A 22,342-nucleotide genomic window follows, 5' to 3' on the forward strand; every position below is an offset into this window, starting at 1 on the left:
CATTTAATGTTTAATGAATCCGTGAGTTGTGCTTGACCTTTAAAAGGGAAGAGATGGAGCTAAGCACCAACTCCAAGCTCTGATGGACGCAGACAGGTCAGGCTGGGAAGTTACAGCCGCTTACAAATAAAAATGTTTCTTCTTCTACACATGCACACGCACTAACAAAGGCAGAGTTCTGGCCTTGATACACGGCACATTCCTATTTTCTTATAATATAACAACTAATTTTACTGAAACTGCTAACTCAAAGTTGTTTGAGGGAGAAAACCATCATAATCCTCCCTAAGGGACACCTGCATCCTCCCTATGAGATACCACTAATGGCTGCATCACATCTCAGCTAACAATGGAATAATACTGACTGGTAGAAAGCAGGAAAAAGTTTGCAGGAGAGCTCTTTTCGCAGTGTGCGGCTCCTGGGGACTGGATGAATCATGTGCCAAGAGATATGGACATATCTGTGCACCAACTAAAGGGATAACTCAGTCTAAACCATGGTTAATCCTCACCTTTGGCCAATCACATTTCAATATTTGAATTAGATGTTTATATCTATGACCTATCACCCAATACTAGACTGAATAAAATGTTGTGTTCAAGGTACTTTTACAAGATTCTTTTGAGACACTGATATTTACAAAATAAACAGCCTAACTGGAGAGAAGTGGTTTGTCTTCTATCTGAAAAAACGAACACATTTAATAATATAAAAGTGATAATGTGCTTGAAAATTTGAAAATGTGCATATTTGCCATTTAGTTCGTCCCCCTCCACAGGATGTGGCTCCACAGATACTGGACCTGGTCTCCTCATGCTTTAAAGCGCCCTGTACCATGAATGTTAGCTGGGGACTGGTCTGATTGCAGCTCATTGCTCACAAGCAGCAGGCAAAACAGAACATTTTGAAAAATCGGTTTCACATGCGACTATGTGGAAATATACAAATAGATTCTTTCCTTCAAAATACATTGTCAATGTCAGCAGGTCCCCAAGTCTATGTATCAAGTGGTGCATGAGATGAACCCTTTCTTCCAAGTGTTATTACATTGCATCCGTTTTTGACCACTAGGGGGAGACAGTAAAGCCATCCAGTGCTAGTGTGTTTCTAGAGAGATGTGGAACAAAATGTACAGAACACAGTGTACACATATATTACACCTAGAAACATGTTCATGTGCCTCCGTGTCAACATGCAGGGTCCTTTAAAGCCATCTTAGAAGTCAATGCCTGCAGAGCATTGGAGGACAGACAGCAGTATCCTAAATCACTCGAATGGACAAGCATGGGAGGTGTGTAGCTGTCATGAGAGTGTGGAGATTACTTTGTCATCCCAGCGATCACAGCCAACAGACATGAAGTCAGGTTTTGGTTTCATTAAAACAAAGTGATGGCTGGAGCGCTCTAGATGAACCTCTTTTGTCCAAGCAGACTTCCTACCAGCACAGGATGAAGCACTGACAGGGTGGTAGCCTCAGCTGATCTGTCCCTGGAACAGATTGTCAATAAGTCCACATCAGCAGCCAGAAACACAACTGGAAGAACATGATTAGATGAACCAAAGGATTGTCAAATAAAGAGTCAAACACGCACAAAATATTCAGCAAAATGAGCTTCAAGCTCCTCGGTCCTTTTGTAAGAATAACATAAGCACAAATTTTGCTAAATTCTGCTAAAATATGCATGGAAATGTGAATTTTTACTAAGCAATTTCTCAGGAATATTTAGTCATATTAAAAAAGTAGTAAAAAACTTGTGAAAAATATACGAAATACAACGCAATTCAAGTCCCACAATATATTTTTGCTAGAGTATCGGTATCTAAACATCATTGAAAAAATGCGTTAGTAAAAGTAGCAACCAAAGTGTAAAAAACAGGGAAAAAATGAAAGTACATCAGCATTACTTGTAAATATGAAAGTTAAAACTCTAATGATACAGCAAATTCACCTTTCTTAGGGTGGTTATATATTTTATATGTGAACTTTAATAGAACCAATAAGTGATCTTGAAAAAGGCATTTTAATGTTGACACAGCACAAGGTGAAACTAATTTTAATTTTGAATACTTTGAGCTTTATTCTCAATAAGTGTGCTTTATCTTCTGTTTTAATCTTCAGTTTAAAATTTGAGCATACAAAGTAACTAGTAATTAAAATTGCAGCAAAGTTGCAAATTTTCTCTGAAATCTTTTGAACAGCAAAAAAGGGAAATCCTCAAGTAAAGTGCAAAGTGTAAAGGTGTGTAGTTACCTTCTACTGATAAATCTATGGCTTCATTTGTCAGAATAAAACAAATATTAACTCATTTGTATGGTAATGGGTCAACAATGTACCATTTTTTCATAAGTTTATTCATGCTTTTGTGTGTAAAATATTGTTTTCCGTAGTAACTACAGCTTCCAAATGGAACAGTAAGTTGTTTTAAATAGTACCTAAATACCACTGCTTATTGCTACTCAAATACAGCTGAGCCATCAGTAATGTGTACTGAACATGCGCCGCAGGAAATACTCAGAGGTCAGTACAGGTAAACTCAGACTCATCGCTAATTTGGAGTCGCAACCATCGACTCACATCTGTGCTCGTCCTTCCATCCAGCCCCCCATATAGAGCGTCCTGTCACCTCCCTGCTATGTGTCCACAGACTGTGGTTCAACCTCCTGCTGTGACTCGGTTTTAACTTTAAAATTCCACCTTCTTGTGTGTACTTGTGTGTGTGTGGCTTCATATAGCTGGCAATGTATTTGCTCACCAGTCAGAATGTTTCCACGATAAAAATAGACGTGAAGCTGAAAATCTGCTGGGCTGCAAACCTAGAAGGAGCCATGTGTTGAACGAGGAAACCCTGCTGCTCTTTGCTCTACAAACTCTGCTGAGTCTAGTTTCAGAAAAAGCTGAGTTATATGCTGCAGTGTTGAAGGCCAAGGTACATCTGATTCTAAAGACGCAACTTAAAAACAGATTAACTTTTAAGCCACAAGTGTGTTGATCAGTTGCTTGATGCTGTGACATGTCGGTATGCAGGTCTGTTTGTCAGATTGTAGGACAGCTGTTGGGCCTTCATGTAACACAGTCCGTTATATGAATAGTCTGACATTGTGAGAAATACTTTATTTTCCCCTATGTCTCATTTGTTTAATGCAATTCCTGCATTGTTCCTGCTTGTCACCTGGGAACTCATCTTTGACAAGAAATAATCAAGCACATACCAGCAAAATGTGGGTTTTTGACTTCAGCTTTAGTAAGCTAGCAAGACTGGACTAGTTCATTTGTGACCTTAGAAATGCTGTTAGGTGGATTTTGTTGGGAAAGAGCCACATTTTCCTACTTTTTCTTGTTTCCAAACCTCCACTGAAGTTTCCATTATGTAGGCTCTTCCTCACTTAATTTAGATAATATGTTGTGGACCTTAATATTTAGAATTGTTTGGTAAATTTGTAACATTAATCTTATTCCTCTGTTGGAAAGCTCTTTGGCAACTCGGATTGAATTGACCTAATGCTAGGTCAACCTAATCATCCCCTACCTCTCGCCACTTATTACCAGTTCATTCATGAGAATAAGTGTAGTTTTATGGATGTTAGGTGCAGGATCATTTTTCAGGCAAGAATATTTTGTTGCAACTGTTTTCCAGGTACTAAGCTAAGTTAACTGTCTGAAGGTTTTGAGTTCATGTTAAATGGTCAGCACTTCTATTGTGGATTTCTACTGTAGCAGTATTCAGTGTTTACAATGTTCCCCGTTCATGAACACTCACACAACAGTGAGGGCAAAGCTGCAATACAAGGTGCTTGGCTGTCATTTGGAGCAACTTGGAGTTCAGTGTCTTGCTGGGGTTTTGGTGATCAAACTGCACGACTCTGTAATTAGTGGACAAAGTGCTCCACACTCCAAGAAATAAACCCCAATAAATATAATATGCATTTTTTTGTTTAAACAAATGAAATTTCTTTATGCAAATGAAAGCAAGGCTAAATGTAAATGTAACATGTCACATGGTTTGTTGGTTGGTACAGTGAGATGAGCTGTGTTAGTTTATATTCTAAACAATCCAAACATAGCCCTGACAAAAACGCATAAAATTCCACGAACTAATCAGAAACCGAAAGAGTTTCAAGCATTGTGGTGGAAAGTAGAGCTTGATAAAGTCATCTGTAAGACAAATAATGGACATAGAGCTTCTAGAAAAGGTTAAATTAGTAGAACTTTGCTCCATAATATATATAAAAGAGATCCATACATATGTCTGCATGTATGTGTTCACTGTTGTTTTGACACACACATACAAGTGACATAAGCAATGATGCACCCCTTGCATAAGCCCGATTGCTTACACGTATTCTTTTATGTTGATGTGATGTTTTACAAGACCCTGCAGACGTTTAGGTTTCAGCGCAGTTGTTTCCTGTCGTGCCAACAGTTGTGTAACACACAATCAAATGCCCAATCAAACCCCCACTCGGCTTCCAAAACAGACTTTCACTGTTGACGTGTTTCCATCTTCATCTTGGCATCAGGCTCGGGGTTTACATAAGAATTCTCAAGGTCATTAGTCACTGCTTTTTTTCTTGTATTTTCGCAACCTAACAAAACAGATTACTGCATTCACACATGTCTATCTGGAGATTTGTGCTGAAGGCCTTTTGCTTGTGGATACAGCATGAGAAATGAAAGGATACTTCTGAATGCACTTCTTAAATTAACTCTGTGATTCATTTAGCTCTTCAAACAAATATCTGTGTAGATATTCAGTCTTCCAGGTCACACCTTTGGAGCTTCAGTGAAAAGCAACTGGACTTCTCTTGTGATTTTTCATGGCGTTTCACCTCTTATTCAAGAGAGAACTGAAGAAGATTCTTGGATTGTGAAGAACGTAAAAGAGAAGTCCAGTTTGTTTTTACTGAAGCTCCCAGAATTACTCTTAAAATGTACTTCTTTTTCTTTCTGCCTGTGCAAGCGATAATTACAGAAGTAGGGTTTGCGGTTAGGTTTCATAGTGAACTGTGTGCTTACTGGCAGACTCACCCTCGGCAATGCAACTCTAAAGGCCCATTAATGGACTATTATTGGAGAATTCACACCTTAGTCTAACTGTATTCACTCATGATAGGAGTAAAGGAAGTGTAGAGTCAGTGGAAACTTCATGGAGCACAATATATAACACAAACAAACCTAGATTCTGACCTTGAATCTATGGCTCATATCTCTACACCAGCCTATCCAAACTCAACATAAATGAGCCAACACGGTCTCACGGGGATTCGTGAAACTGTTACGTAAATTTTTTGTTTCTTTTTCGTGCGCACCAACACGATTTCGTCATGTTTTTCGTGCCGCTCACCACGAAATGTTTTTCGTGTTGCTCACAACGAAACCCGCTGTGGTAATCACAGCTGAAAGTGGTTTATACCAGCGGATTCATGACGATCTAAGCTGTCCATCGGCGTATACTGCTTGTGTGATCGCGTTTGCGGCCGCCGGCCGCCGGACATTCTTGAAATTCCTATGCTAATTGGTAAGTGTACCACCGGGTAATGGTGAGGGTTATGGTTAGGTTATGGTTAGGTTATGGTTAGGGTTATGGTTAGGGACGATGTCATGCAAAATATAGCGTTGGATTCGCCATGGTTTTACATTAAAAATATAATACACACATTCATTTGAAATACGTTCTGGGTGGCACGAAAAGTCCGCCGTTTAAAATACATTGGTGCGCATTTCGTGGTGAGCGGCACGAAAAACATGACGAAATCGTGTTGGTGCGCACGAAACCGAAACAAAAATTTACGTAACAGTTTCACGAATCCTCGTGAGATCGGGCTGAATGAGCCCAGTTGTTTTTTCATAAGGTTTTCATGCACACAATGCCCCAGTTACTGTGAAGTGCAACACTAAGTCTTTGTTGTGAGTTGCTGTTGCACAGACTTTTTTGGTTGTCCTTCCTCCTTTCATGAGAATGTCAGAGTTGTTTAATGTGCAACCATTCCTTCAAAACCATTTAAAGGGGAACTTTGTTTTTTTTCAACCTGGGGTCTGTTTTCATATGTCATTTCACACATGTGAGTGATGGAGTAATTAATTTTCGACATAGCTCCAGTATTTAGCCAGGCAGGCAGCTTAACAGCTCAGCTAGCAGCTCAGCTAGCGAAAAGTATGGGGAAACTTGCCGCCGCCCCCACCCCCGCGTCAAAGTCCACCCTAACGTGCTTTTTTCCCCACACTGACCGGCTCAGATAGTCTCAATGAGTGTCCCACAACATACTAGAGATGAGAAGTGAATGAAAACCTCCACATTATTTGGCGATCGCTCTTTGTTGTGGTCTGTATCCAAATCTCAGGATGCCAGAAAGCAAATCTTGTTCCGAAATCGCGCGGAATTCATTGTGTGCTGTAATTAAATATGAATCTAATGTGCTTGGACTATATCGCTTGGGTTTTTCCATTTTATGCAGTTTTATATTTCTACTTCCCTTCATCCCAGGGGCAAATGTTGTCCTTTTTACTCGGCTACATTTGTTTTAGTTCCTTTTCAGATTACAATATGTCCTTCCCTTCCTGACCAGTGAAAATCATGCATCTCCATATTTGGTGATTTTCGATGTTTGTGAAAAGTTGAAGGATTAAGTGTTCCCTTATTAGTTACAGCAGTAAAATGCCGCAATATGCAGTAGTACTATTACTCCAGCAATAGTAGAACACTGACAGGGACTATTTTATTGCACAACTACTAATTTGTCGCATGTTTAAAGTACATTTTGCTGGTAAAACAGGATACCCATGAAACTTGTTTTTACTTTCCCATTTTTGCATTTACCTGTGTGCACATTCACTGGTTTGCATAATCACATCTGAAGATACCCTAAGGACACAAAGGAGCTAATTTCATGGTGCTCCCTGTTCAGATCCCAACCCCTTTCTCGGGTTGTATATGTGGTTGCATGCTGGTCCATACACTCTGGATGTAACCTGCTCAAACCGGCTGGGAAGTGGTTACAGCCAGGTTTTTACTGCATGGCTTGGAGGCAGTTCTCCAACAGCAGGCTCGCTGTTTCGCTCAACAGGAATTTAGAGTTCTCCACCAAGACAAAAGCAAACACACAGTTACACAGTGGGAGTTTTAAAACTATGCTGATGTACAGATTTGATAGAATCAGACATTAATACAGATGTCTGAGAGGGAAATACACATGGCTCCATACACACGGACCTTTTAATAATCAAGTGAAGAGCTCTCGGAAGTGCATATGGTAAGCAGGAAGACACCACAGATTGGTTGCTTTGGACATCTTAGATCTCCAAACAATACAAACGTTGTGATGTTGAGTTCTCACAGTTGGCTCTGAAAAACATTCAAGCATGTGTATGAGCACAGTTTTTCATGCAGTACATTTACTCATACAGCTGGATCATATGAGAGCACCTTAGCAAGCAAACATGATCCGTACACGTGACGGTGCCATGAATCTTGTTATGGAATAGGGCCAAATGACCGACCACAACCTCCTATCCAACTTTACGGCATCAACTGTTACGATCATTATGGAGCTGGTTCCTCTCATCCTCACCAATCCTGGAGATATGACTTTAAAATATGAATTCACAGACAGCTCTTTTGACCAATGAAGAGTCTCTTTGATCTGGAACAAACAACAGTCTGCAGTGGCTGTAAATTCACTGCTGGTGAGTGTCCTGGAGGTTTCGGCTGGAAGCAGTCGTAGAATTTACGACCAGCATCCATATGAAGCACCACATGCCTCCATAGAGCCTCTTGCAAAGCGGAGCCTCTCAGATATCCATGCCTGTCCACCTGTCTTCAAATGCTCTCTCCAAAATTAACCTGCACTGTCCTGATTCGTATCAGTGAAAAAGAGAAGCTGACTGCTGCCGGGGTAAGATTAGATGGAGGGATTTGGAGGGCCGAGAGGATCAGAAAGAAACAGCTATCACTCCACTGTGAATTCTCTTTGCACTCTTGGGTGTGGACCTCTGGAACAGATACTTGTGCAACTGCAACAATATCAAATTTGGCATGATAGAGCAGTGACAGAGAAGTTAATGGTGAAAGATGTGTGCATGGACATACTAAACAGAGCAGCGTGCCTTTTATTTGGACACGATCAACATGCGGGGCAGCAAACAAGGCATTTGTTTAACATAAGCCAAGTTACACGTTTTCTCTGAATTTTCTATGTACAGTGAACACACACACCAGCATGTAAGCGCATAGATTAAAGCCCATAAGGGTGCAGGTATAAGCAGCTGACACAGGAAAAATACATTAATAGTTATGTAACGGAGTCAGTGGAAGGTGTAAATCTTCCTTTACCCTGACTCAGCAGCTGGAAGCCCAGCAATGTATGACTCTGGGGCATTATGTGATTAAATCTAGAACATGTCAAAGGTTATACTGAAGTATCTAAACATAGTATCTAAAGCTTAGATACCCCATGTCTTGTCTGCATATGATAAGATGCTGGTTCAGATTCCTCACTCTACTGTGAAAGTCTAGGCAGAGACAGAGAGTTAGTGAGAAATTACTTTCCAAATAGCACCAAGCAAAACATTTAGCCCATTAATGTGCCATAAATGACCTGCACTGGAACATTTGGATTTCCCCCATAACTGCCTTTCTTACATAGTTTTGGTTTCTAATATAGATGCCCAAAGCTACACAACATGCTAAACACTCATGTAATTAAATAACAAATAAATAATCACCTAATTGTTGCATGAACTGTCAAACATCTGAGCTTCTGAGCTTTTCCTGGAAAGTGTGCTGCTTCATTAAGGTTTCATTCAAGTGACACGTTTGCTAGTGGTTTTATTTTGCCTGAAAGGCAGGTTTTCTTCAAGATAAGGCAAAGTATTTATCTCTTTTTGATAGGATAGACAATGAAAACGTTTTATTTGAGTTGCACTCAATTAACATTATTAGTATCAATCAAGAGATGGAGAAGAGCTGGAGAAGAGCTGCTTCGTATGGCTAAGAGTAGGGAGCAGTCACCAAGTACAAGATTGAAGAATGAGAAAGGTGTATGTAAGTGCTGCCCTACAACTTATGTAAGATCCAGTTTACAGTCTAAAAGTAGGCTAAAAAAGTGGCCCAACAGCATGTCCTTGGGATGATATATGTCAGAGCCTCATCATGACATGTAACTGGGAAAGGTGATCTGATCTCCCAGAAGGACAATCATTTGGATGGGCAGCGCTGTAACTTAGAGGCTAAGAAGAGAAACACAACTAGGAAAAAGTAAGAGAATAGCAAAACATCCTGAAAGAAACTTGCCTACTCTGCAAACATTTGTATGACAGAAATAGCTCTCAGAGGGCGACGATGACAGTATACAGCATTTACAAGAGTGGGACTGAGAGTCTATAATTCTCAAACCACTGCCTATTTACAGCTCTGGCTCTCACAGCCGCTGGTGTTCTCACAAACATTCCCCACCAATTCAGACAGGAAATCAGCAGCTCAGTGTCCCTGCTCTTCTCAGGCAGGGGCTCAGCAAAAAACCTTTGCCCATCAAAACCATGCAGGGAGTAAAACAACATTCTCAGGCTGTGGATTTTGATTAACAAAAGGAACAGTCTGAGGTCAGACTGAATGCTCACAGACAGCTTCTGTCCAAGTTTTTCCACCATTTTGCTACCTGTTGGTAAACCGCTAGATGTCATTTAATGTACTGTATGTTACTTCTTCAAATAACTTGAATTACATTGGAAACCTTTAAAACTGTCATAACAAATTAAAAAATTTGTTCACTTCTTATGAGAAAATTGACATTTCCAGACTGGATGCAAGAAAAAAAGAGCTCACATGCTAAACTATGATTAAGATTCTCAGCAACATCGTCCAGCGGTGATTGTCAAATCATGTTATGTCATGACAGTGCAGACACGAACTTGTGTGTCAGCATCAGATATTTGTGGTCTAAGAAGTCACTGGTTCCTCATTCAGTGATTTCCATTTAAGTTACACAGCAGGTTCTGCAAATTACTCCCTGCACCCCATGTGTTTTGTTGTGAAGCAGCATATATGAAAAAGCTATGGACTTGATGGAAGAAAATCAACAGTATTTGGGATATGAACATGAAGTAATTTTAGGTTGAGTTATAAAACAGATGTGGCTTTAAGATTAAAACTACAACACAACACCCTTTGATGAGGTTTGAAGCAAAACTCAAACTTTTTAAGCAATGTAATAATGTGCAGAACCCTGCAATATTGTTTTTTGGTTAATGAATGATATATGATGTCAAAAATGTTTGGGTGAAACCACTTTTTTGTTTAATTGAGAATCACCATCATATGTATGTTCCCAAAAATCAAGGCAGGAACAAAGGTTCTGATGCAAAAGCAAAGAAACCAATTCAGTCACCTCGTTTGTGGGATAGGAAAGAGTCCCTATTCACCAGAACGATACAAATAAGAAAAACACATGAACAAAGGGTCAGCAGGTCAAAAAAAGAAAGTGTAAAACAGCTGAACCAACAACAAAAACCTTTTGTTCAGCACTAACATGATGTAAAGAAGCAAAGCAACAACAAATGCAGTATCTCCTGTACTTAACCATTAACATAACACCAGTTGTTAGTATGCATTGTGACTGTGTCAGCAGTTTGGTGCAGAAATTACTTTTTTCTTTAATTACTTTTTTCTTTTTGCTGTGAATTCAAAATCTATGTAAGGAGCATAATTTCTACCAAGTGAACTAGCTTTTTGTGTTATTTTTTGGATTGCTTTAGAATATCGTAGCATATTGCCACACACGCTGTCTGGCATCTGCCCTGAACAGTGTGAACCGGGATTCATCCGTGAAGAGAACACCTCTCCAATGTGTCAGACGCCATCGAATGTGAGCATTTGCCCACTCAAGTCGGTTACGACGACGAACTGGAGTCAGGTTGAGACCCCGATGAGGACGATGAGCATGCAGATGAGCTTCCCTGAGACGGTTTCTGACAGTTTGTGCAGAAATTCTTTGGTTATGCAAACCGATTGTTTCAGCAGCTGTCCGAGTGGCTGGTCTCAGACCATCTTGAAGGTGAACATGCTGGATGTGGAGGTCCTGGGCTGGTGTGGTTACACGTGATCTGCGGTTGTGAGGCTGGTTGGATGTACTGCCAAATTCTCTGAAACGCCTTTGGAGACGGCTTATGGTAGAGAAATGAACATTCAATACACGAGTAACAGCTCTGGTTGACATTCCTGCTGTCAGCATGCCAATTGCATGTTCCCTCATCGCTGCCACATCTGTGGCATTGTGCTGTGTGATAAAACTGCACCTTTCAGAGTGACCTTTTATTGTGGGCAGTCTAAGGCACACCTGTGCACTAATCATGGTGTCTAATCAGCATCTTAATATGTCACACCTGTGAGGTGGGATGGATTATGTCAGCAAAGGAGAAGTGCTCACTATCACAGATTTGTGAACAATATTTCAGAGAAATGGTGATATTGTGTATGTGGAAAAAGTTTTAGATCTTTGAGTTCATCTCATAAAAAATGGGAGCAAAAACAAAAGTGTTGCGTTTATGTTTTTGTTGGGTGTATTTACTGTTCGCTGCATTAGCGATTCACTAAGTTGTCTTTAAGTGTGACAATTGTACTTGGCATATTAATTATTATTATGTTCAAGTCTTGAAAGTAAACTTGCTGATATTGCTGATGGATAAAGTTTATCAGTTGCTTTCTTCTCGCTTTCTTTAAAATGTTGTCTCCTTTTCCAGTTACATTTATCCTGCAATTAAGGTGAGAATTTACTACTGGACAGATGTGGTCCAAGTGAGCAAAAGATTGAAATCCACGCCTTCGAAAAGAGTTTAACCGATCAAATAATAATCGTATCTATAACTGTTGATACTTGTTCTGTTTGTCCTGAAGGGAAGATATCAGCAAACAGTCATGATACAAAATGATGATGGAACCTGTGGGAAAAAAATCTTTCAGTCCATAAATAGAGAAACAAACAGCCTTTGAATACAGAGATAAGCAGCTTTATTGCAAATCCCAATGAAAAGGGAGCCGCAGGGAGAAAAAAAAAATCACTGCACGATTAAGACACAGAACATGACGCCCTACATCACTGACCTGATAGGTTAAAGGCCAGAGATACAAACACATAACTGCTGCTGAGTAAACTGCAACTTCACATTTTTTTTAAATTACTTTTTATGCACCCCAAGTGATTCATATAATGACTAAATTTCATGATAACTACAAAAATAGGCCTTTTATTACTAGGGAGATATTCAATAACTGAAAATGTTTTATTTTAAGATTTATAAGCTTTGATGTGGCAACAGATAAAAATGGATGCTGCTGATTGTGCTGCAGGGCCGGAGAGTCTGCCATCTCAGAGACACAGTGTTCTCTGCAGTCGGCACGTTGTGGACGCCAGTCACAACAGTGGCTCCCCAGGCAGAGGCCACCCCAGAGTGAACCCCATCCAGCACACGCTCCAGCCAGGCACGTGCATGCCGCCACCTCCTCAGCCTGACTATGCCAGGGATGCTAAAATGTGACCTGATGTGATCTGCGCACAGAGGGAGCACCACGATCTGCTTGTGTTTTTACATTTGGTGACCTTAGGACACCTGCACAAGATGTTTGAACACAGAAGAAATCTATATGGTGCATCATGGGTGCATCTTAATGACAGCAACATACTGCCATGGATATTAATTACAGCTATGCATCATCTTTATTCAGTGTTTAGCTGCCAGTAGGGTGGGCCTATGGCTTCATAGCTTATTGGAGTGGACAAATGCATTTATTTTCAATATCAAGGAGAAGAAATCCCCGGTGTTACATTATTACCTCTATATTTAGATTAAGGTCTTAAGAGAGCCCCGAGCACTGCAGAGAGAAAAACAAACAGGGCTAGGCATTAAAAATGTACTTTACAATAATATAGGCAGAGACACAGAAGCACCTGCTAAGTCATCCATTGGGGGTGAGGATTAAAATAATCTGTAATTCATTGCATTTAAAAGGTGCAAAGTGGTGGAAGCTTTATTTACCTGAGGGAAAACAAGCATTAAGTGGGCTTGAGAGCTGTTTTGGTGTGCAATAATTACAAAAAGGAAAAAAAAAAAAAGCCCTCAAATGAAAATGAGAGAATGTACTATAGTTCTATTGTTGCTGTGGATGATTTATATCACTTGACATGAAAAATGTATTGATAAAGTGCAATGAGTGGTTTAAAGGAAAGCGAGCAGCACGAGAATAAAGGACACCTCTTAGTCAAACATAAATGTGATGATTGGCTGTAGAATAAGTAGTTAGACACACATACACTTCGTATAAAACACTTCGTATAAAACTTTTATTTAAAACAAAAAGCAGCAACAAAACAGAAAAGATTCTTCTCCCACACTTTCTTCATGAGCTAGACCACATACAGTACTTTCTGATAGAAAAATCAATGCACATCCCATCATACAAACATCATCCAGAACAATATTTCTTCATTATTGCACTGTTCTCTTTGGAATAAGGTCATTATTTACATACAATGTTATGCAAAGAAGAGCAACAAAGTCTCCTGACATACAAAAGAGTTTTGTTGATCATATTTATTTTATTGCTCTTCTCACAGATTGTGACTCAGTGTTGGGATAAAAAAAAAAAAGGTGACATTCATCTGAGACTGAGCTTTACTGTCCTGTTGAGAGTTTCTTGGTGTACCTGCAGCTTTAAATTCCACCAAACTGTTTCACAAAGAGCTTCCTTGACCACAAGAACATCTTCAAAGCCACCTCATCCACATAACTTAATTCGGTTTTGACTTTTGAGAGCCACTTCTCTAAGTGAAGCTTCTCTAAACTTGTTAGTTATCAAAACAAAGGGACTGAAAGCGCCTGCTTTCGTCCCATGCAACGATCCTCCCATCCACATTCCCTACCAATGACCTTATCCCCATCCTTTTGTATCTGCGGCTCAGAATCAGGCCGATTTTGGTGACGCATCGCCGGTTAACCAATAGGCGCCCTCCGTTAGGGGTTGTGTCCTGATGCTACAGCACTGAGATGCCAAAGTGAGATTTTTGCCCAGTGATGTGCGAGGGGGAAGGGATGGGGAGGGCGAAGGGGAGGAGCTTGTGGCGTGGGCAGAGGGGCACGTGGCGCCCAACGAGGTCTCGGCCTGTCCCAGTGCATCACATCAGTCTGGGAGCAGACATGCGCACTTTCTAACCTCAACACCCTGTAAGAGAAGGGGAGAACGTGCAGAACAACAGTCGCCAATCTGCCTCAAACCTGTTTTGTGTGTTGCAGTGGAAGATGCAAATTAAGCCCCAAAATGTTCGTTTTGTACGACCAATATGTCGAGTTCTGCCACGCTTGACTTATCAGTGTGCAATTGATGAAAAATAAATCTATGTGGCAATATGGAGCATTTAAACCAGTCAACCTTCCATCTTTTGTTTTCCGTGAAGCACACGAACTGTACAATCCAAGATTTAGTAAAGAAGACATCAGAAAACTGTCTACTTGGAACTGAAATATTAGAATATGTTCTCCTCACACCTTGGTTTTCATTCCCAACATGCCTACCGCCACTAAGATCCATCTATGCTCAAATGCATGAGCTTCCAACTCAGACACTCAATCAAAGTCATCCCTGCACAACCACATTTTTGCAATTTCACTATCAATTTGGGCTTGCATGTGAAGAGGGCACACAAGCAGATGGGGGAAAAAAAAGCTGCCTCATTTAAAGGGAAGCATAACGTGTGCAACAGGCCGACCACATCCTGTTGCGTGCAAATGACACCGTAGATTCTCTGATGCAGGGAGTACTATAGCTGTGCAGCTCTCAGCGCCAACGTCAGGACGGTTTTAAACCCAACCCAGATCGTTTCTACTCAAATTATGAGTTAGCTTTCAATAACTCAAATACCATCAACTGTACATATCTTTCAAAAATATTCACAGCTTTATTAAATCATACAAAATAAAGTAATACATTCACTCATCAATAAAAACCAGACAGACACATGAATTGATTAAAAGGTCACACCCATGCAATTCAGTAAAGTTAAATGTCTGCATTAACATACTGCAGGAAAAGGTTCTTAACCAGGGTGCTTATGGTAGTTGCACATATAGGACTTCAACATTAAATGTTAACAGTGAAATCACAAGAGAAAAAAAAAGTGAATAAGTCCCTTTGCAAATCCATTGTAATATTCAAAAATAACCCTGCAGTTCTGTGCAAATATTGACTGAATCGCAGACACCCGACAGGTACAGTTCACATGTGTATATTCTTATATATTGTTAAATACAGCTCCTAACCTGTTCAGAAGGCTCTGCAAGATTGTCTTGCTGAAGGAAAAAGAAAAAAGAAAAGGGTTGAGCTAACTTTTAATCCCCTTTTACTGTTTTCTGGGCCTGCCGTCACTTCGTTACAAGGTACATCTCAATTGCAGTCTGCCATCCCTTAAATATGCATTACTGTGCATGTAATTTAACTCCATTTGCATTTTTCACAGTTTCTTTTCCTTTATATAATTTAGAAAATGGCATCTTGCAAGCATGTACCATTGTAATGACTAAAGTTCAGACCCAGTTAGCTAGCATTGATCACCCACCCGAACCAGTCTATTAAAGAAAATCTGTTCTATCCATGACCCAGAGTGAGTCACCCCCACAAATCCCTGAAGGTCCTAGTGACAGAACATATAGACAACACTTAATTGCAGTTATGAAAGCTTTTTGGATGGTGATTGAGGGATCCCACAAATTCAGTGTCCGAGTGCGAGTATGACTGTGAGGTGAGAAAAGTGCTGAATCCAGAGGGACGCTGCTACGCCTCCACTTCTGCTTCCTCGCTCCACCTCCTTCACTTCTCACTGGTTCATCCATCGTCTCCACGATCGGAGTGTTTCAAATCACTTCAGGGTGCAGGCTGGGCTTGGACCTTATCCGTCATCTGTTTGGCACTGTAGTAGGACAAACTCAGGCCCATGATGGCCAGCATCATAGCGATCTGGTTGACGGCCCGGTCCTGTGGCTGTGTCTGCACCTCACCTGCTACTTGCCTCTGCACAGACAAAAGCAAGCAAAAAGGTCGGAGGTCAGCCAACAGTGGAAACAATGGCACACTGAAAATTTGCTTGCTGTCAACAGAGATGCTCAACCGTGATTGGTTAAACCGGTCAACAAGCAAACAGTCACAAAATATTTAGTCCTAAGAGGCTTCTTCTTTCTGCAGCTTCAGTTCCACAGCACAGTGCCATGTGACCAAACCTTTGGCAAGAACGATGATTAAAGATTTAAGAGGGGAAGAGATTTTAGTGGTGGGGGGGGGGGGGGGAACAATGTCCTGTTCTCAATGCTGGCTATAAAGAGCAAACTGTGTGGAAATCAAACAACTTTAATAGAAGCGCTGCCTACATTAGATCCAAATGCATAGCCCCATCTGCCATCTATGATCCCTGAAAGTCCTGAGGCAACAAGAGAAGAACGTCAGGATTTTAAAAGTTCAGGCATCTGAGACAGCTGACTTCACTGCAAAATGCCTTCATTAAACACAAAGCTAGGTAAGATCTCACCTCTGGCAATGGCAACAGAGTGACCTACATTTGTTAGCAAAATGTGAAAATAATATAAAATTTTCATTTGCATTTTCAGAGCCAACTGTAGAACTTTAAGAGAACATTTTCACAACACTTGATGGTAATGATTTTATGTTACAACTATTGTGGCCAACAAGAAAACATTTACAAAAACATAATTTTAAAGTTCTGGGACTTGCTTTTGCAGGAGTTCATCAGATACTCATCGCCTTGGCCAACACTGGAGTTAGCATGTGGTTTAGGTGAACTGATTTTATCTCAGGATATTTTTCAGGAGCACAATTTGGAAGAAATTAGAAACTGCCTTCATTTAAAATCCAACTACACATTAGGTCTTGGTATCTTAACAATCCACACCCAAAAAAAAAAAAGAAAAAAGAAAAAAGCAGAATTACTGTTGTGCTACTGTGCCAGTCTCTGCATCCTTAGTTCATGCCAAGTTAGCCATTTTCTGGAGTGATTCAAACTTCTGAGGAAATGTGTCAGAAAAGCTGCCCGTCTTGACATGCTAAGCAGAAAACTGCAATCAAGCGGCCCTTGGTAGTTTTACAATCTCCACTACAATTACTCTGTATTAACAAAGCAAATTTCCTGTCCAGCCAATGTGCCAGATCTTATGCAACAGCCAGGCACTTTTCTCCGGTCTGTTAAACATTTGAGTCACTGTAAAGTCACACAAGGGGGCAGTCTTTGTTTCTGAATTAGTGTAAATAAGTGAACAAAGACTTTAGACAATGGACGAGACATATGGATGGCCACTACCAATGTGTGGATTACGGTGACGGCTGACTGAACAAAAAAGTTGAGAGGAAATGATATTACAATGCTTAGTGTCACCCCTAATTAAGCTGGTGATGAAAGCAGATCGCGGGTTACACAACAGTACCAAGCCCCTCGTCTCAAATCAGCACAACTGGTGGAAATATACGCAAAGAATCAAGACCTTAGTGATGGAAAAGATGACAGGGAAAATGCAATTCACAAAAAGCAACAGTGAGGCCTTTAAGCATCTTGCAGAAGTGGTTATTCAAGCTAGATTTTAAAGTCTACATTACTCCTACAGATGGCCGGGTGGCGATTAGAGATAACGTACCAGTAGATGCACCTGGCATCCATTTTGCTCATTAGAAGTAGCTAGAACAAAGGCTGAAACAGCACATACCTGGAGGAGGCGGAAGTATCCAGGTGTCAGTCTGCCCAGTCTGATGATCATGTCTGCTGATGTGTTGTGAGATGGGTCAAAACCAACGGAAGAGCCGGGCTGGTTCAAGACAACAAGGAAAAATAAATGCACCATTTAAGACTTGTAAATCGAGGCATTACTCAACTTTAACAAGCACATCAGATAAAATCAGTCATCTGAACTTCAAAAGAAAATATAACTGCCAAAAAGAGGAGGCGAACACTGCTGCTGGCTTGCAAATAAATCAAGACCATCTGATCCAAGCATGAGGAAGGATGAGCCCTCGCCTTAAGCCATGGCACCAAACTTCGCTGTGTGCAAATCTAGCTTGAATGCCGTGCAGAGTAACCCTATAGTCCAATTTTTTGCAGCTGGAATCATATGAGATGTGTCCTTTATGAAGCAGTTTCTTCTGATTTCATGCTTTTTTTTTTGCCAGGAATGCCCCCAACTCAGCCCCCGTTATTAAATGATCATGTTTGAACTAGATCTGGGCCAAATCAACAGAGCGTCTATTCATGCTGCGCCATAAACTGACGCAGCAAAGACAAAGACAATTTCATTCATTCACACATGTAACCGATTAAGACACGGCTGCTTTACATAACTGGACATGAATAGTTGAGGAAGAAAATCAAAGAAGAGGATGGAGAGGGATAGCCGTCTGTCCAACCAAGATTTAAAAGCAAAAATTACCAGAGAGAAGGAACAGATGGAGTGAAACCAAGACTTTACATTTTAAAAAAGTGGATCTTATTCAGGTGCAAGGATGGGAGAAGGTAGGTATAATTTCATTCTAAAAAAGCAACCCAGCAGAACGGGACAAAAAGATGCATTACAACACAAACTCGAAGTGTTTGCATCGTTTAAAAAAAAAAAAATAAATAAAAAACAGTTTGTGATGAAGGCTCCAGGAAAGGTGAGGAGGATGATGAATAAGGTAAAACATACGTGAAGCATTAACACATCTGCCTGGTTGGAGTCACACCCCTTACGAGACAAACGATTTTTACCCAAGCCTTTAAAGTCGCTGCTTCCATCAAAAGTTAGTTGTGAAACCAGTTTTGGATTTCTCACCTTCCAAAAAAAAAAAAAAAAGGTTTTAAAAAAAGTCAGTCCAACTGGTCAGATGGACCTTCTCGTTCCCAGCCACGCTCAAAATCCTAACAGATGCCAAACAGGGATGAACTTGAACTACTGAGAGAGAGCCTCTGCGCTGTGCTCCACCTTTTTATACAGCCCCGCTCTCACCCAACCAGATTTGCAGGCTCACCGACCAAACACGCCCACTTTCCAACGCATACACACCGCTGTCGAAATGCATTACTCTCAGCGGGCTGCTTTCCCAAAACACACCCATTCCAAAAACCACACACTGTCGGAGATGATTTGCTCATTTAGTCAACAAAAGGTAAATTAGGAACAATAGAAAAACAAAAGCACAGCAGGACTGTACATTCTGAGCTTGCATGTCAGTGACGGGGTTGCGTAACGAGGCTGATGCGTCCATTTAATCTTAAACTAGGGCAGAAAGTAAATGTCACTGAACGTCACGATGAACCTGACAGCACTACGGACTATTATCCTGGAACAATGAGTTCATTTTTGTAACACAGATTCTAATTTTGCGTTTTAAAACCCCTTCACTGGCTGCTTGTGTTATACAATCCATTTCCATTCCATTGAAAAGTGAAACAAGGAAATGTTTACAATCACGCAATCTGAATTCCCAGATTATATGAGCTCCACAGGGCCTGAACTTGGTGTTTAAAAGCTTTTTACTTAAAATAATTCAACTTAAGTACAAAATGGGTCAACCACAAGCTAAGAGATTTGTATGGATGGATATTATAGGTTGCTCCTTGAACCCACTCACTACAAAAATCTGGCAAGCGACCCTCACCAACAAGGACATACAACAAACTAAGCTCATTATTGGAAGTCTTAACAGCAGTGTGTTTCAAAGAGTCAAGCTGAATATATGACTCTCAGCAAGTAATCAGCAGCAATGTTCTGACAGTAATGGTCAATTGACTTTAGACTTAGAAAAGTCAAGATTAGCCTGCATTTCAGAATTTGTAGAGGCTATAAAAAAAAAAAGGGGGGGGGGGGGGGGGGTGATACTACAACAACTACCTGAGGATCTTTCAGCTTCTACGATCAGTTGAAAGTCTAATGGTTGGTTTTCTACAAGTCAAACACCTGCATTATGTTACACTGAGCAGCTGCGATTCAAACCAGAGAGGACACAATGCAAACCATTTTTAGATGGCCTATAATACAATGAAAGCCCACCAAAACTGCGATAAATGCTTTTAAAGAGTTCATTTTAAAAACCGAGAATTCATGGACCTCACATAATCATTTCAGGATCCTTTATGTTTAGCATTTACCATGAAAGGTGGATCGATTAAAAGATGCTCCTGAGTTGTACTACAGAAGTTGGAGGATGTGGCGCTTCAAGGTTGGTACATACTAAATATAGATTTTTATATCTGATCCATCTGCTGCTTCAAATTTGACCATGAACTAGAATGATGTTAAAACAAACAAAAAAAAGTATAATAATTAATCAGAAGTGTGTCATCTTTATCTTTGGATTTGTTTTTAAATTGCTAGCTGGAGTTTTTTTTTTTTATTAAAACAAGCACTTCGGCACACTTGCTCATCGGATTTCAAATGCTTTAAATGGGACACTGGCAGCTGATTTCTCAGCTGACTCAGTATTTAGGAGTGGTTCACTACCTACACTGGCTGGAGTCCAAGTGAATCACCTGTAAACTATTCAGGTTTGTCTTAAGCCAAACATGAAAAAGGGTGTTTCTCATTTGTGTATCACTTGTGACATCTAAAAAAAAAAAAAAACACCAGCTGCATTGAGGATCAGAGGCTTTGTGGTAGATTAAACTGATCATTTGATGCTTCGTTTTCTTGGACTCGTTTCCAAACTGGCAAAACCGAGCTCAGCCTAATTTGTAGGAAAAATATGCTATACAACAAGAGGAAAAAAAGTCTCACCTTTCCATTATTAGAGGCCATGAAAAACACAGAGGTTGAATTAAGTAATTTCATCTCCCCTGCAGAGATGGTTAAGAAAATCTGAAGGATGTCAATGAAAATTAGCATCACAAATACACCGGGGTCATAGACATTAACTGGGTACACCGTGTACTCTACTCCAAACAGCCAATGAAATTCACTCAGCACTCCTTTTCTTCCTCTGTAAGACCCGCCTCCTTGTGTCACATTTCCCTCCTCGCTGGAGCTCCCTGCAGCAGCGGATCCACTGCGAGCGAGCGTGGATTACAGCTGTGTGAAAGCTGTAGGCATCCGCAACCGGATCAGAATATCGACCAAGTAAAAACCTTGCAGCATTAAATCCTCACTAATCTGTTTAGTCAGCAGCAGTTTCTCCACACAACACTAGACCACACCATCTACACATCCTCCATATTCATGACATCGGAATGTCGTCCTGTCTGTCATGGTTGCTCAGTGTCAACAGTGTGGCTTTGCTGAAGGTTTCGTGATGTGATCCTGCTGCACAGAACCCTACTACACCTGCTGGCTTTTAAAAGAACATGAAACCATGAACACCAAAGATCATAAATGCAAAAAAAAAAACAAAAAAAACAAAACAACACACTACCCATTACTAGTCACAAGCACAAAACAACAAACATTGTAAATACTTGTCAAGAACTAAAGGTGCCAAACTGTCATGCAGGATTTATGTGAAAAAAAACAATGCAATGCTGAACCAATGTGGCATCTTATTTTTAGTATGTAGCATCCATCGAAACATAATCACTTTACACTCACTTTTTAATTTTAAGCTAATTGATTAACACTAAAACAATTAAAAGTTATGCACAAGCCAAGTTTTGATTCCAGTGTAACCATTTAAAAAGAATTAGAAGGCCTTTTTATTGTTATTGTAAGCTCTGGATACCATGAAATGTGTGCCACTGCTCCTCTAAAAGCACCCTGGGGTTGAATATGGTCTTCGGTGTGGCGACAAGTAGAAACAGGAATCAAATACACAGTGAAGCAAGAGAGCAGGATAATTTAGGGAAACTTCAAGCTCAGTGGGATCATACGAATCATTTTTTCCAGTAGTAATCAATGTACTCAAGGTGTAACATGACGCCACTTCCATTTTGGTTTCCAGTTATGATGATGTAACATGGAAGATTCAGAAACAAAGAGTTTTGTTTTTTCTTTTTTTAAGAAAAAGGTTTGTGAATTCTAAAAGTGCCTCAAGTTTATATATTTGCATTAAGTTTATCCATTTGCCCCCCTACTGTTAAAATCCACCCACTAAGCTGACACTTGAGCGCAAATCTTATTAACGGAGAGAAAAGTGACCAAAAGGTGAAGAAGGTGGAAATCCAACCTGTGAAAGTTAACTTTCTTGGCTTTCAAGTGAAATCAAGTCAAATGCTGAGAGTTTTGGGTGACAACACATGAGCACAAACAGAGAGGCCTCGATTCCATTCCCATGTCCTCCACTGACACCAAGAAGTAAATGCATATTTAAAAATTCCCTCCTCAAGACTAAAAAGTCATCTGCA

The 22,342-nt window shown here is 40.3% G+C and overlaps 1 long non-coding RNA gene across 1 annotated transcript; it reads right to left on the reverse strand.

Annotated features, from left to right (window-relative positions):
- Window positions 1–14,917: 14,917 nt before the first annotated feature.
- LOC127536468 (uncharacterized) lies at window positions 14,918–21,359 on the reverse strand. Its single transcript, XR_007945461.1, has 3 exons — window positions 20,787–21,359; window positions 17,748–17,846; window positions 14,918–16,050 (listed from the first exon to the last, which is right to left on the reverse strand). It is a non-coding gene; the product is annotated as an uncharacterized LOC127536468 (long non-coding RNA).
- Window positions 21,360–22,342: the final 983 nt, after the last annotated feature.

The sequence above is a fragment of the Acanthochromis polyacanthus genome, chromosome 12 (assembly GCF_021347895.1).
Source record: "Acanthochromis polyacanthus isolate Apoly-LR-REF ecotype Palm Island chromosome 12, KAUST_Apoly_ChrSc, whole genome shotgun sequence".
In the NCBI taxonomy this organism is placed as follows: domain Eukaryota; kingdom Metazoa; phylum Chordata; class Actinopteri; family Pomacentridae; genus Acanthochromis; species Acanthochromis polyacanthus.